At 56.1% G+C, this 15944-nt stretch overlaps 1 protein-coding gene across 3 annotated transcripts in view; it reads right to left on the bottom strand.

The window, feature by feature from the left end:
- Positions 1–15944, bottom strand: part of GRAMD4 (GRAM domain containing 4) — an 83145-nt gene that overhangs the window by 47103 nt on the left and 20098 nt on the right. The gene's annotated exons all lie outside the window — the stretch shown is intronic.

Below are 15944 nucleotides of genomic sequence, written 5' to 3' on the forward strand. Positions count from 1 at the left end.
CTGCCACCACCAAAGCCAGCCCCACGTGCCCCCATGGGGCAGAAGGAAGCCAAACCTCTCAGCAGGACCTTCCCGGCCATAAAGACAGGGCCAGCCTAGTGCACCAGGGCAGCCGGAGACCCCGGGGAAAGAAGGGGAGGAACATGGCAACAAACAGGGGAGGAGGGCTGACCGCTCCTCAAAGCTCTCCTAATAAACCATCAAGAATGTGGTCAAAGCTGCAGCTATGCGCACTGCCCAGAACAGGAGCCATCGCCCAGAAACGGCCAGAACACTAGGCATTTGGGTGTCTCGGTGGATTCCCTGTGGACCCAGCGGGCCCTGGCCTTGTGTCCCCTCGCTCCACCTGGCCCCCGCTCCCAGGACACGGCCCAGGCTACCCCGTCTGCCTCAAATACCCTCCTGCCGGCCCGGCGGCCCCGGCTGGGCTTCAAGACACGGCTCAGGCCTCACCTCCTCCAAGAGGCCTTCGCACACACGGGCTGGTCAGGAGCCTGGAGGTCAGCCGCCCGCTCTCCCAGCACAGCCCCAGACCGCAGGCGCTGCAGGCTGCCCGCCTGTCCTCCTCCAGCCTGGAGCGATCGCAGCAAAGGCCTGGTGTGGGGTCACACTGAGAGGAGCGGCCATGTGCTCACAGGCAGGACATAGGTAAGTTCAAACATGTGTCCACATGAGGGACGGACGTGCTGTGAGGCACCCTCTCCCCACTTCTCTGCCCCAACTTAGCCAAGGCGACAGCCCAAAGCCCCAGGGGGTAGGGTGTGAGCAGCCCTTCTGCGTATCCAGCCAACCTCACTGGGAAGCCACCTCAGGCCCATCCCCAGACCAGGTCACACAGCTCCTTGGGGCAGGGCTGCGAGTCAGGGACCTCCCACAAACCCCAGCCCCTGGCTTCTGCAAGAGGCCCCAGTGCCTGCAGGGGGGTGGGGACTCTGGATACACCTGGGCTCAAGCCTGGTCTGCCATTTACCACGTTTCTGGGCCTCTGCTTCCACCTCTGGAATGCCAAGAGTACCAGTGAGGCCAAAGCATCCTGAGAATTCCAGATGACACACATCACGTGCCTGACACTCAGCCTGGACCCAGTAAACAAGAGGATTACTGCCACGCAAAGGCGGCAGGAAGAGGGGAGAGCAGGATGGAATCCATCCACTGGGCCCTGACCACCCCAGCTGGGATGTTTCACGGAGAACCACAGAGGCAGGGAGAAGCACTTCCTGTTTTAGACCGTGCAGGCGTGGAGGACCATCAAATCACAGCCCGGGATGTGGCTGACTGCAGCCCTGATGTGCCTGCCCCGCCCTCTGAGGGCCCTCTGCTCCCCTTAGCATCCCTGCTCACAGCAAGACGTGCTAACAGGGGGGCTCCCAAGACCCTGGTCAGAATGTACCAGAACTCACTCTGGTCTAGAGGACAGTTGAGGCATGCAGCGCATCAGCGAGGGGCTGTGGGTGCTCCAGGAACAGGCGCTTCTCCAAGCTCGCCTGCAACACTGCAAGGTGGCCCAGTGTGGCCTTGGTGCAAAAACCACAGGAAAACCAAAGCCCAATGCCGCCTGGAACCCAGACAGCCCAGGAGAGCACAGGCTGTGGTGGCGGCGGGGGCGGGGGGGGGGGTACGCGGCCCTCTGGAAAAATATCTGTGTGTGGGAGCTGTGAACTCCAGGCGGACAAAAAGGTGAATAAACTTTAAAAAGTATAAAGCATGGGGCCGGCCCCGTGGCCGAGTGGTTAAGTTCTCGCGCTCCACTTCAGTGGCCCAGGATTTTGCTGGTTCAGATCCTGGGCGCGGACATGGCACCACTCGTCAGGCCATGCTGAGGCGGCATCCCACATACCACAACTAGAAGGATCCACAACTAAAAATATACGGCTATGTACCAGGAGGCTTTGGGGAGGGAAAAAAAGAAAAAGAAAATCTTGAAAAAAAAAAGTACAAAAGCAAAAGGAAAGAGACCTTCGTGCTTATCAAGAACCTAGAGAGACGGTAACTGTCTACGTTACGAGACTGAAAAAACAACCAAAAAGTAAAAAACAGTCTGACAGTCACTGGACAAAGTTCTGTTTGTTAAAAAATGAAACAGGAGACGTGTACAAATGTGGTATATGAAGGATTAATATCTTTGTTATAAGAAGGGTTAAATAAATCCGTAAAACTTACAGGACCTAGGGACAGACAAGCAAACTCCAGGAGCGAGGGACTCCAGACAGAGGAAATTTACCCAGCAGTTGTGCAAAAACCTCCCGCTTCACTGAAAAGGACGCAAGCTGGCCGATGCGGCGGAAGGCAGCAGGACCCAAAACACAGACGCCCTCTCGGCCAGCGCCCCCGCCTCCTGAGATACATCCTGGAGCAAATTCGACAGGTGGAGAACGTGCTGCTCCCACAGCAGCACCAGGAATCGCCCGGCCGCCCCTGAAAGAGGGCAGGACAGGGGGCCTGAGGACATCGCGCTGGACTCACCGGGGACGCCGTCCCTGTGAGTGACAAAGGCAATTACAAAACGCTGCTGCCCCGAGGTCAGTGTTTCAGTCCACAAGTGTCTAAACAGAACAGAGGGCACACAGGCCCTTCGCCAGGCCTGCAGGCTTGCGGGCGGTTTGTAAGACTTCTTTCTCCAGGTGTCCTATAACGCTGTCCTACTGCTTTTTGAACTAAAAAATAAACAGGAATAAACTAAGTAGGTGAAATGCAGTAACGTGAAACCTATTCCTCTCATTTTCAAAAACACCCGAGGGATTCCTCGTCACCTAGCATCAGACAAAGCAAGATGGAGGGGACGGGCCAACCGGCCCTGAGACATGTGACCCTGGAGCAGAAGACACCGGGGCGGCCTCCACCGGAGGAAAGCAGTCAAGCACGGGCCTCGCGCAGCCGGCTCTTCGCTCCCCACAAGGCTCTGGTTAGGTGGTTCTCGCCGTCTGGATTCTCACATGTCTGGGGCCGCCTTTCTTCCCAATTAAGCTCCAGCAAGCAAATGAGGTGGCTGCACGGGGAAAGGGGACAAAGCGCCGAGTGTCCAGTCCACCACTATCAGAATGCAAGTCACGCCCCGGCCACAGCGCCCAGCACTGGGCCCACATGCACTCCATTCCCAATGAGGCCCAATCTTCCAGCTGCCGGCTCACCCCAACCCCGGCTCCTCCTGTGCAGCTATTCACATCCGCCTGCGGCGAGGGTGTCCAAACACACAGCCCACTGTGCGAGGGGCTCCCAGGGGGCCCACTCTCATCCCCACCGCCTGCGCCCCCGGACTCCATGGGCTCTCAAAGGATGCATGGTTCATGCTGCTGTCAGATCAGGACCAGACACCACACCATCCTGACCACCCCACCGGGGACGGGTCCAGGCTGTGAGGGAAGCCCTCTACGTCGTACCCCTGCACTGGGCTGAGGCGTGGCCCCCACCCACCCCAGTCCAACCTCATCTCAATCACATCTGGAAAGTCCTTATTTCGAAGTAGGGTTACATTCCCAGGTTCAGGTGGACACGAATTTGGGAAGTACACGGTTCAACCCAGTACAGCCCCCAACTTTCAGATGGAGATGTGGGACCAACAGGGACAGCTGTCCATGGACAGAGAGAGGAGGGCCAGACCTCAGACACCAAGTGTGACACAGAGCGAAGCTTCCTCACAAAGCCAACGTCGAGCGGATGCCGTCTCGACGGGTCTTATCTGCACCTTCCGTTTGGTTGCTGCTACCATGTGTCCCCCAACCCCAGCCCCCATCTAGCCTTCCCTCTATCCAGCCAGCCCCCCACTCCCTGCATGCCCACCCTTCATCCCCACGGCCCATGGGGAGGAAGCCCACCTCCTCCTCAGATGCCCTCCCCAGAACCAGCCCCTCCACGTGCACCCACAGTCCAGCCTCAAGGTGGAGCAGCCGCTCTGAGCGGGACACCCTCTCTGTACCTCCACGTGGATGCAGATGTGCTGGGAAATGCTCCCTGGCTGTGGCTGTTCCAGACCCCTGCTCAGAGCCAGGGTGTCCTGTGAGGTCCTGTAACCATCCGCTGCAGAGAGCAGGCGAGACAGGAACCAGCACGGCACGAGGGCACCCTGGTGCCGTGGCCTGGGGCAGCACCCACCAGGCTCCGCGCCCTCTGCATGCAGGACTGAGTCCAGCAGCGCTGGCCCTGGGACACAAAGCATGCTGCTCTGGAAACCCACTGAATGGCTTTTGGACACACAAAGGCAGCAGTGTCTAGGGAACACTGAACTTGGAAACCACAAAGGACTTTATTTCCCTTCCCAGCCCAAGATTTTTTTAAAAAAGTGGTTCCTGTCTCTGACGCTCGCCACGTCCCAGCCACTCTCCCTCGACGCACAGCGGACGCCACTCCCTGGCTGAGTTCCCGTCTGCATTGGGACAACCTGCTCAGCCGGGGCCTGGCCTCATCTCCTGGTTATCTGGTGGGTCTCCCGCTGACCCCAGGATAAACAATGTCCATTTTCCCACAGGAAGCAACCCTCATCCTAAACCATATTCCTAAGGAGTCACAGATGTGGAGCGAGAACTCAGTACTTCCCTCCACCCCACCCCACGCCAGTCCCAGTTGACCACACGGCCCTCTGCCAGGTCTCTGTCCTCTGGGAAGACGGCCCCAAACCCCATGGTTGGAGTGGCCTGAGATGGCAGCTGTGGATTCCAAGGCTTTGTAGGGGAACAGGAGGGCCAGAGAGGATGCATTGACCAAGGGCCAGTCCTAATCAACACCCTAAGGGCCTACACCCCTGCAAGCCGCACCGCCAGGACCTCAACGCACACACAGCTCACCCCCAGCCAAGGAGACTCTGGGAGCAGTCTGGATACCTGAAACCCAGAAGGCACGTGTGACTGCTGACCTTGTCCCCCCGCCCCATGCCAGGCCCGGGATGTTGGCTCACACCTGATGACCCACAGGTTTCCCCAAACTGGAGGCTTGTCCAGAAGCCACCTCCGTCACCCTGGATTCACGTACTGGTTCTGCCGGGCTGGGCACCGTAAGCGGGGGCCCCAAATGCTCCTGGCATCCGTTTCCGGCTGTTCTGATGACTCTCAACCCAGACTGGCGCTGCCTCCTCAAGAGCTCTGCTCGGGCTTGTCCACTGCCTGCTAGACGTCTCCCTGGGAGCTCGACTCTGCCCAGCTGTGCACACAGCGGGAGTCTGAGCACCTCCTCCCGCTCGATGGCGTCTGTGTCCACCAGCTGCTCAAGCCACAACCCTCGGAGGAGCCCTCAGTCGCGATTCCTCACTCCACAGCCACCTAGAGCCAGCACAGTCACCTGCCTCCAACCTGGCCCCACACCTGTGCTTCCCCGCCCCCACCCCACCCTCCTGCCTGCCCAGCCCAGGCGGCCACAGCGCCTCACGGAGCCCCTTCTTCTCCACGTGGCAGGAAACCAGACCCTGTCACATCCCGCTGAGACCCCTCCAGGGCCTCCCCTGCCTCCCCGACACTGGGCTCCAGCCCTGCTGAGTCCCAGAGGTCCTCTGGCCACCACATTTGTTATGATCGTGGGGCCTAGCACTTCCGGTTTGGGGATGGCTCCCATCCCGGCTCCTCCTCCCCCCTTAAATTTCATCATCTGGCTTGGTTTGGAGTCCTGGAACTTCCGGCGAACTCCCTGGTTTAGGATCGGTGCCGCCAGCCCCACCCCGTTAGAACACACCCCTGAGGGCAGGGGCAGGCTCAGCTCGCTAGGTGATGTTCAGGCTGCAGGCACCTCTGCAGGGCTGGCACTGGCTGGGTGTCACAGACCCTCTTCCAGCAAATGAAGGAATGAGGCCCAAAGGCAGGTCGTGACGACAGGGCTCCGAGTGCCAGCAAAGCCAGGGCCCCAAGCCTGCTGGGGGTCGCCGGCCACAGCTGTGTAAAGTTTCCTCTGGCAGAGACCTTAAAGCAAAGGGCCGTCCACGGACTTTGCCCTCGAGCCCTGTGGGAGCATACAGTCCCTAAATCCACGAGCACTTAGGGGAAACTTAACTCCAAGCCTTCCACAACCTGGGGAGCTTCTCCAGGAGACCTGAATTTCCTCCCTTGGGGAAGCATCTCCAGGGGCTTTCGTTTCTACAAAAGTCAGGCCCAAACCCCCTCATCAATGAGCTGAGTTTCTCTGCACTGTAACAAGAAAGCTGCCCAATGGGGCCGGGAGGACAGAGGGCAGACCCCAGAGAGCTAACGCCAGCCAGTGATCCAGTCGATGGCCAGGGTGGCCCAGGATAGTGAGGCAGGGACAACAGCAGAGAGCTGGGAGGGTCCAGTTTGAGCCACCAGCCCCTCCTCTGCGGACTGGAATCACACCCACAGCCTAGAGAGCTCTCGAAGGCCCAGAGGCAAAACCCCTGGGGACCCCTTCTGCATGGACGTATGTCAGACAGTTATTATCAACTTCATTGATATAAAGATGCGCAGCACACACTTACAAATGATAAAACGTGCAACACTCTTCAGTGTAAACTCTATATGGGCAACTGACCCTCCCAGAATGCTTTCACTCATTTGTGCTGAACCCCTCTCTCCAGAGTCAACCATGATTGCAACTGAGGAACAGCATGGTACCGACATGGATGCGGGTTGATGTTTCTGTTCACATTAACAAAACACAACAAAGGTGGAAACGGAAGGCTCGGATCAGAACCATGTCCGTCTAGAACACAAGAAGCTTCCTGGCTGAAGGATCTGACCATTTTCTATAGAAGAAGAATATCTCCCCAGTTTTTCTGTGCCACTCGTAGTGAATGGCTACAGATGTCACAGGCGCTTAACTTTCGTCTGCATATCAGCATTTTCTCTATCCCTTTCTTAAGTCTAGATAATCAACAAAACGAGAATGAAGCCCTGATCTGTAGCATTTACCCATTTCCGCGGCGTCACTACTCGACTGCAGCCATTTTCAAGCCACCAAAGTGACGTCCGGGAGTGAGGGCGCATGGGGAAGGGATACTCACAGCCACCGTCACACAGGATTCCTACCATCCAGATGCAGCAAATCACCTCTGGATCATACCCAGCAATGAAATTCAGGGAAATAATTCAGAAACGAGCAATTTCAAGTATTTAACACCTTTGTTTTCAATACAATTTATCTAATTTTAAGTTTATATAACTTCATTTTTATTAACAGCCAGCTTGCAAAATTCCTGAACACTTACCAATTGGCTCCCGCAAGCCAGTGTGAGCTGGCTGCAATACACCACTGTCCCGATGCCCTGTGTCAAGCTGTTGCAGCCACGCAGGGAGGAGGGCTCAGTCAGTGCCCCACGCACCACTCACACCCCTCCTTCCCTGGCATGGCTCGGGGGCAGAGGTCAAAGTGTAAAATGAGAGTCCCTGAGAGGACCAAAGGGGCCAAAGACAGCCCTGGGAAGCAGGACCCAGACAGCCACGTTCCAGGGGGGCCAGGCAGGAAGCAGGGGGGGCGTGCCTAAGGAATGTTGCACCTAAGCATCAGGGGTGGGGTCACCTCTCCCCAACCTGACTGGGTGCCAGTGGCAGGGGGACAGGGTAAGAGAGAAGTGACACAGCAGGAACACAAACCAACCTCGCTGGACTCTAGAGCCTGCCCCTGCCCCAACCCCAGAGAGCCCCAGCCTCCCTGTCCACCCCAGCACATGCCTCTGTTAATACATCCATCTCACTGTATGACAGCTCACAGGCCCTCTGCCTAGGAGACTGGGTGAGGAGTCTGGCAGAGTGGCTGTACAGATGTTTATTTAAACAAAACAAAGCTAGCAGGAAAACCTAAAGCTCAGGACCAGGTAGACAAAAACTTCAGTGTTGTATAAGCAAATACACTAACCAATGGGAAACACACACAAGAATTCATTTCTACTGGAAGTTATTCTTTTCTCAACTCTCTCCATCACTCTTAGCAACCAGGACTTGGGAAGACCCAGCCAATGAGACAGCTGGTAGGAAACACCTTCCAGATTCCCGGTATTCCTCGACTTCCTGCCATCGCCCTGGCCCGAGTTCCTGGAAGCAGAAAGGGGCGCCCGCTCACAGCTGTTTGAAAAGAGGCTGTTCTCCAAATGTGCGTCAGCATTAAAACGCTGCGTGCGACTGCCTGAGCGAAGGGAGCGGCCGCTGCACAGGGCCGGCAAACCCGTTTGTTCTGCAAAGGCAGGCTGTCAACATTCTGGGCTCGGCCGTGGCCACTGCCATAATCTCTCAAGGCTGCTGGAGCGAGAAACGGGTATGGCTGCGGGCCAACAAAACATTCCGTGTTTACAAAATCTGTGCCTGGGTTTGACCCGGGGGCCACGGTCCACCGTCCCTCATCCTAAAGTGATGAATGCCTGGCAGAACAAGAACTCTCAAAGAGGTCCCAGGCCTTGCTGGCCCACTACCAGGGAACCAGGCAAGCCAGAGGAACCTGGGCCCTCACCGAGTGCCCAGGGCCCACTACAGTGGCCCGAGCATCACACACTCATGTGTGGGCCTCGCCACCATCCAGTCTTTTCAAGGAAAGGAATAGGGGCCAGGTGCCATCCACGGCAGCCAGGGCAGCCTGGGCAGTCTCCAGGCTCCCAGAGGCCAGAAGGATCTCAGTGGGCCATATGCCAGGGGCTTCCCCCTGCCAGCCCCAGCCCACTGGAGGCAGAAACGCTGGCTGGAAGGACAGCCAGCTCTGAAGAGCTGCCGGGGGAAGACACTGCCCATCCCTGAGGGCCACTGTCCACACTAACAGCAGCATGACCGCTTTCAGGTCACAGGGCAGTGCCTCTTGCTTCTCAGTGACAAACGGCACAGAGAAAAAGACCTCACGAAACCAGGGGCCAGCCTGGAGCCTCGTCTCCTGCCTGGAACACCCCAATCCATCCTGCAGGACTGTGCACCGCTCCCCCCACCATGTCTCCGGAGCGCTCCTGCTCAGCAACCTGGATCCAATGCAGTCCTCCACCTCGGTGTCCCCAGTCCGGCAGGCAGCCTGGCAGAGGACGAATGGGTGAGTGCGGCACGTTTTAGCATTTTAACGAGAGTCCTGGTCCCTGCGTAAATTTCGCACCAAAGTAAACCCACGTGGCCTCCAGAAGCCACTCAGGTGAAAAGGGCCTTTGTGGGCGCCAAACCTGTCCTTCCGGCAATTTCTAATTTTTTTAACTTGGCCCAGCTGAGGCCATGGCGCCCTCCGCCAGGCCCACCAGGACTCTCACCCACAGATGATGCCCAGGATATTTACAGGCCCGACTCGGGGCTGCCCAGTGCGGCATGCCACACGACACCCAGCAAGGAGCCGGTGGGACCCACGCTTCCTGCTCAGCTGGCCGAGAGAGGGACGCAGCCCAGGGCAGGATGGTCAGCAGGGGCCTGGCTGGCTGCCCAGCAGCCCTGACTTATGCCTCTGCTGCGAAACTGATGTCCAGTGAAAAAGAAAACAGACTAAAACAAAACCCCAAACCTCAAAGTCCTCCCTACCCCGGCCGCCCACGTAACGTAACTGCCCAGCTCCAGTGGGTGGACGGTTCCGTGTTACACAAGCATGTCCTGACTGGCCGGACTGAGCGTGTGTCAGCGCTCCATAGCACACGCCCTGGGGCTCGGGACCGTCACGGGCGCAGCCACTGTCTAGCAGGATTAGGGACAGAGAAGAGCGAGGGGGCAGGGAAAGCCTCACGCATGCTGGGGCACCAGGCAGTCAGGGGTGTTTAATGAGCACTTACTAGTGCCAGGTGCGTCCGGTGCCAGGAGGCAGAGCGCCGAGCTGCCCCCTGGAGCAGGAGGTGCTGCCCTAACCCCGGGGGAGGAGAATGCGCCTTAGTAAGTGGGGGACAGACAGCGGCAGCCAGGAAAGCTGCCTGGAGGAAGTGATGGCTACACTGTGGGCTGACGGCAGCAAGGAGCCGGCCCAGGGGCTGCAGAGGAAGGACTCCAGGAAAAGCAAGTAGCACGGACAGTCTCCTGACCCCAGAACAAACCAGAAGGAAATGGGGGGGCGGGGCGAGAGCAGATGAGGCTGTGGCGAGGTGCTGGGGTCCTACCCCGGGTCACTGCGTGGGGCGCTGCCAGGCTGGGGAGGGAGGGAGGGCAGCCTGACCCAAGCAGGCAGATCACACGATGGGAGTAGCAGGGCAGGGAGCACCCAGGATAATCCTCCCCCACCCACAGCAACATGACTAAGAGCCGAGCTCGAGCTTCAGCGAGAAGCAGTGCGTGCCAAGGCTTCCATGCCTGCCTCCCCGAATCCTTACACACCAGCCCAGGGGGGCGTGAGGCCTGGCTCCTCCACGCCTGGCATCTAGTGAGGACGGGATAAATATGCGCTGCTATTGTTAGGGTGTCCCCCTCTTTTTAAAGACAGGAGGAAACTGAGGGTCAGAGAGGGAAGTCATGCCGTTATGAGGCGGCCCCGCCCACCCACCAAGACCAGCTCTCGGGCCTGCCTGGGGTCCAGGGGAGCCAGGCTCAGAGGTCCGGCTCGGCCAGGAGCACAGCTGCAGATTCACTGTATTCTCAAGCAAACGCTTGGGCCTGACTTCCAGCACCCACGGCCAGGGAGCGCAAACCACAGCCGCGGGGGCCGTGGACAACAGCATGGCGAGTCCCCAAAAGATCAAGCAGGATTACCCTAGGAATCCTACCTCTGGGTACACATCCAAAAGCCCAAGTGTCTTTCCAGAGATGAACGGCTAAGCAAAATGTGGTCTACCCAGACGATGGAATATTATTCAGCCCTAAAAAGGAAGGAGGGGCTGGCCCTGTGGCCAAGTGGTTAAGCCCGCACACTCCGCTTCAGCGAGCCGGGGTTTGCTGGGTCAGATCCTGGGCACCGACCTAGCCCCACTCATCAGGCCATGCTGAGGCGATATCCCACACAGCAGGACTAGAAGGACCACAACTAGAACATAAAACTATGTACTGGGGGGCTTTACGGAGAAGAAGGAGAAAAAAAAACATGGGTAACAGATGTTAGCTCAGGGCCAATCTTTAAAAAAAAGAAAAAAAAAAAAGGAAGGAAATTCTGCAAGATGATACTACGTGGATGAATCTTCAGGACGTCACACTGAGTGAAATAAGCCACAAAGGAAAGGTCAAATCCTGGATGCTTCCACTCGCATGAGGGCCCTAGAGGAGTCAAATTCATAGATAGAAAGGAGCACGGCGGGCGCCAGGGGCTGGGGGAGGGGAAGGAGGCCTTAGTGTTGAAGGGGGACAGAGTTTCATCTGGGAAGGTGACAAACTTCCGGAGATTCGTGGTGGCGATGGTCGCACAACAATGTGAGTGTGGTCAATGCCACGGAACTGTGCACTTAAAAATGGCTAAATGGTAAGTTTTATGATACGTATATTCTGCCACATATTTATGTGTATATTATTTATACACATTATGTTGTGTATATTTTACTATATATATGCAGACAGACAGAGAAAGGGGAGGAAGGACAATGTCCACAATCCTCTCTAAAGTAATCTATAAATCTAATGTGATTCCCCTTAAAAAAAAGCCTTTCGAGGGAGTAAGACAAGCTGAGTCTAAGATTTATAAGGAAAAATGAATAAGCTGAATAGCCGGGAAAATTCTGAAAAGTAAGAGTGATCGAGGGAGAGCAGCCCCGTCACATAAACAAACATGATGCAGCCACAGTCATTTCGCAAGCGTGATGCTAGTGTATGAGCAGACGGCAGAGCCAGAGAACAAACCAGAATGTACAGAAATAGATCCAGAGCCAACTGGGATCAAATTGGCTTTTTTTTTTTTTTTTGCTGAGTCAAAGATTCTTTCTGAGCCGACATCTGTGCCATTCTTCCTCTGTCTTATACGTGGGTCACTGCCACAGTACAGCTGCTGCCGACTGGTGTAGGTCTGCGCCAGGGAACCGAACCCGGGCTGCCGAAGCGGAGCATGTGAACTTAACCACTAGGCCACAGGGCCGGCCCCTCAAACCGGCATTTTAAATTGGAGAGGGAGGGGCACATTATTCAACAAATGAGGTGGGGATATCAGGTAGCTATGAGGAAAAGAAAATGATGGAGCCACACCTCACACCTTCCCAAAATAAATTCAAAATGGACCAGAGATTTGAATGTGAAATAAGGAAAGCAACAAAGCAGCGCAGGGGGCCATGGGTGTTCAGAGCCTGGGGGCTGGATAGGGCCTTCCAAGCAAGACATGACACACAATCCAAGAGAAGGCAGGTTACGGCCCAGTGGCACAGCAGTTAAGTGCGCATGTTCCGCTTCTCGAAAGCCCAGGGTTTGCCGGTTCGGATCCCGGATGTGGACATGGCACCGCTTGGCACGCCATGCTGTGGTAGGCGTCCCATGTATAAAGCAGAGGAAGATGGGCATGGATGTTAGCTCAGGGCCAGTCTTCCTCAGCAAAAAGAGGAGAATTGGCAGTAGTTAGCTCAGGGCTAAGCTTCCTCAAAAAAAAGAGTTTCTGGAAAACCTCCATACGCAGTCAAAGATAAATGACAACCTAAGAAAAAATACTTGCAACATACATTAAAGAGAATTAATTTGTCCAACAACGATAAACAGCTCAGTAGAAAAATGGGCAAAATAGAAAAGACAGTTCACAGAAAAAGAAAAACAGTTCTTAAACACATAAAAATATGATTCACTTTCACTTATAAAGAGAAAAATACAAATTAAAAGGACACAGAAACCATTTGCCCTGACAGACTGGCAGACAGTTTGTGGGTGTGAGCACAGGGAGAAGAGGTCCCCCTACTTGGAGAACGGAGCGGAGGGCAACCTTGCAACATCCAGTAAAACGACGATTTCCTTTCCAGGAATCTCCCCCTCTCACACTTGCAAAATCACGGACAGGCAAGGCCGTCTCATCCCAGTGTTGTTTTTGTGACAGCAAAAAAGGGCTGGATGCACTGTCATGTCCACCCATGGGGAGAGCCACATAAAGCAGACCCTACAACCTGAACAGGGAGTGAAGACCCCCACGTCCTGCCAGAGAGCTCGCTGTCGCTGCACACTGCTACCTGCCAGGAGCAAGGCCCACACCAGTGTGAGCTGCTATTTGCATACCAGAAAGACAGGAGGGAGGGGAAAGGAGGAGGCCCTCATAAGCTTCAACACCCCCCCTTTTTTTTTTGCCGAGGAAGATTCGCCCTGAGCTACCATCTACTGCCAATCTTCCTCTTTTTTTGCTTGAAGAAGATTAGCCCTGAGCTAACATCTGTGCCAGTCTTCCTCTATTTTCTATGTGGGATACCGCCAGAACACGGCTGAGGAGTGGTGTACACGGCCCACGCCCAGGATCCAAACCCATGAACCCAGGCCACTGAAACAGAGCATGCCAAACTTAACCACCAGGCCTCGGGGCGGGCCCCGAACACCCTTTTTTTATTGAGGTCACATTGGTTTATAACATATGAGTTTCAAGTGTACATCATTATATTTCAACTTCTGTATAGACGGACTGCATCGTGCTCACCACCAATAGTCTAGTTGCCATCTGTCACCATACTCATGTGACCTTTACTCTTTCACCCTCCCCCCGCCCCCTTCCTTTCTGGTAACCACCAGTCTGTTCATATCATATCTCTGTGGAGGGGGCCAGCATAAGCTTCAACCCGTTTTGAATATTGAATCCTCAATGTGTAGACTATTCCACAGCAAACAAAGTTTTAAAATTAAATTTTTAAAATAAAAGAAACAAGAAGGTTTTAATAAAACAGAAAAATGAGAATGAGAACCTTCATTCACTAGTGCAGGGAAATCTCTCCTGACGGTAAACCAGCAGTTCTCTGAGTGCGGTCCAGAACCCTCGGGGTCCCCAGAACCCGTTCAGGGGACCCAGGAGGCCACAACGACGTAACTGCAACCCTGAGCCGTGCTGTGCTTTCCCAGCCCTGCTCCTGGGCGGCCCCAGGGCTGGACGTGGCGGCAGAGCCACACAGAAGCCGAGAACCCAGCTGTCTCCAATTAAATCAGACCCATCGAGGCTGGCAAAACCACCAGCGCCCCTTCACTGATTTCCTTCTGGGGGGTGATAATGATATTTTCAGATATAAATATGACATTTATGTTAACATGTAATCGGTTTATAGTTTTTGCTAAGTTAATAGATACCTTTAAATTTCTTTGTTTTACTTTCTAACACAGTAAAGATGGACAGATACAACCCACATAAACCTCTCTGGTGACCTCAGTAACTCACAACTATAAAGGGGGTTCCGAAACCAGAGAGTCTGAGAGCCGCCGGCTACCCCCGTGATTCGGGGAAGGGGTGCAGGGACAGGCTTGGACACTGTGCCCTGAGGGCACCCCAGTCAGCCTACGGCTCCCCTTGACCCCGGCCCAGGCCTCGGGCAGCTGTAGCTACGCCCCAGTGGGGAGCTGTGTCCACATGCACGCCCTAAGACGCCAGGTGAGGGCACAGAGCTGGCCTTGGGCATGCAGCAGGTGGACAGCAGGTGGAGAGCAGGACTGGCCTGTCTCCACCACACCCCCGAACCTCACTGACCCGTGCGCCCAGCACCCGGCACCCAGGGGTAGCAGCTCAGGGCTCTCACGCACACACACGCAGCACGCCTGGCAGGGCCTCTGTTGGGCAGGGGATGGAAGGGAGCGGTAGAAGGGGACAAGCCCAAGGGTCCCCAGGGGTCCAGGCGAGGGACGTGGGTGATGGGACTGGAGAGGGTATGGCCAATAGGAGGCGGGGGCGCCAAGCCAGCTGAGGGCCTGCGCGCTGCCCTGACCCGTGTCCACTACATGTGCAAGAGGAACGTCAGCGGAGGGCAGCAAGGCTCACGCACGCAGACTGAGGGCTGAGGGGTCCTCTGCTGGCTAACTTGACATCACACCTCTAGGAGAGGCCGAGTGCCATCACCCCCACTTTACAGGTAAGGAAACTGAGGCAGGGAGAGCCACGCAGCAAGGGAGGGGCAGCAGCCTGCTCCTAACCAGCAGCTACATGGCCTCTGGTGTCGGCCCAGTCACCGTAGGCCTCAAAACCAGGGCCACACCAAACCTGCACACCCCACATTGCAGAAGGGCATCCTCTCTCCTTCTCCACCTTGACCTCACCCCTTGGGGGTCAGGCCAGAGGAGGAGCCCCTCAAGTGCACACTTCCTCCTCCTCCTCGCAGTCCCAGTCAGCTTTAGCATCACAACCGCCTCCCAAGCACATCATCATTTCCCAACCCGACCCATCTACGCCCTCCATCCACCTTCCCTGACTCTGGGTCTTAGGCACCCTTCTGGGGCCACAGAAGTTTCCTCCTCCAGGAAGCCCTCCCTGACTCCCAGGTTCACAGGAACCTCTCCATCTGTGAACACCCCAGCCCTGGGGCACACGGGCTCACACACTTGTTATGTGCATGGACACACACCACCTTGCATCGCTGCCTTCTCCACGCCCACTGTGCCTCTCTGCAACCTGGTGTGCACAGCACCTTGCTCACCACCCAGTAGCCCTTCTCCCAACTTCTGTGGGGAATTACCCCCTCTCCCACTGTGAGGGGCCGTGAATCACACACTCTGCACAGTGGAGACTGCAACTCAGCAGGCACAACGGGACCGCGTCAGCCTGGAGCCAACAGGTGCTGCCATCCCAGGGGACAGCCTGCCTGAGAATGAATAGACACAGGTGACGCCGAGGGAGAGACGACGGGAAGGAAATATCAGAAGAAAGAAGGGGAACCAGAGACACAGCCTGAGCGCCCCGTGCCTGCAGCCCCACACCCCCACGCCCCAGGACCTGTGCTGCAAAGGGCCCCTCTGCCGAAGCAAGCCTAGAGCGAGCCCCTCCGTGCTGGGCGGACAAGGCCATCCTGCACTTGGGGGAGACCCTCGACAGCGGCCTGACATCCCGCTGCTTGGAGAACAGGAGGAGGGTGACAGCACCCAGGTGACACCTGCGGGACGCGGTTACAAGCTGGTGGTAGCATTCTCAGGAGAGGGCAGGCGTCACCAGCCTCAAGAAGTCAAGGCATGAAACAGTCAGTTTCCACAACAGATTCTTCTGGAAGAATAATCTTATGACTAAAGGACTCC

This window comes from Equus asinus, chromosome 4 (assembly GCF_041296235.1).
Source record: "Equus asinus isolate D_3611 breed Donkey chromosome 4, EquAss-T2T_v2, whole genome shotgun sequence".
NCBI classification, from domain to species: Eukaryota; Metazoa; Chordata; class Mammalia; order Perissodactyla; family Equidae; genus Equus; species Equus asinus.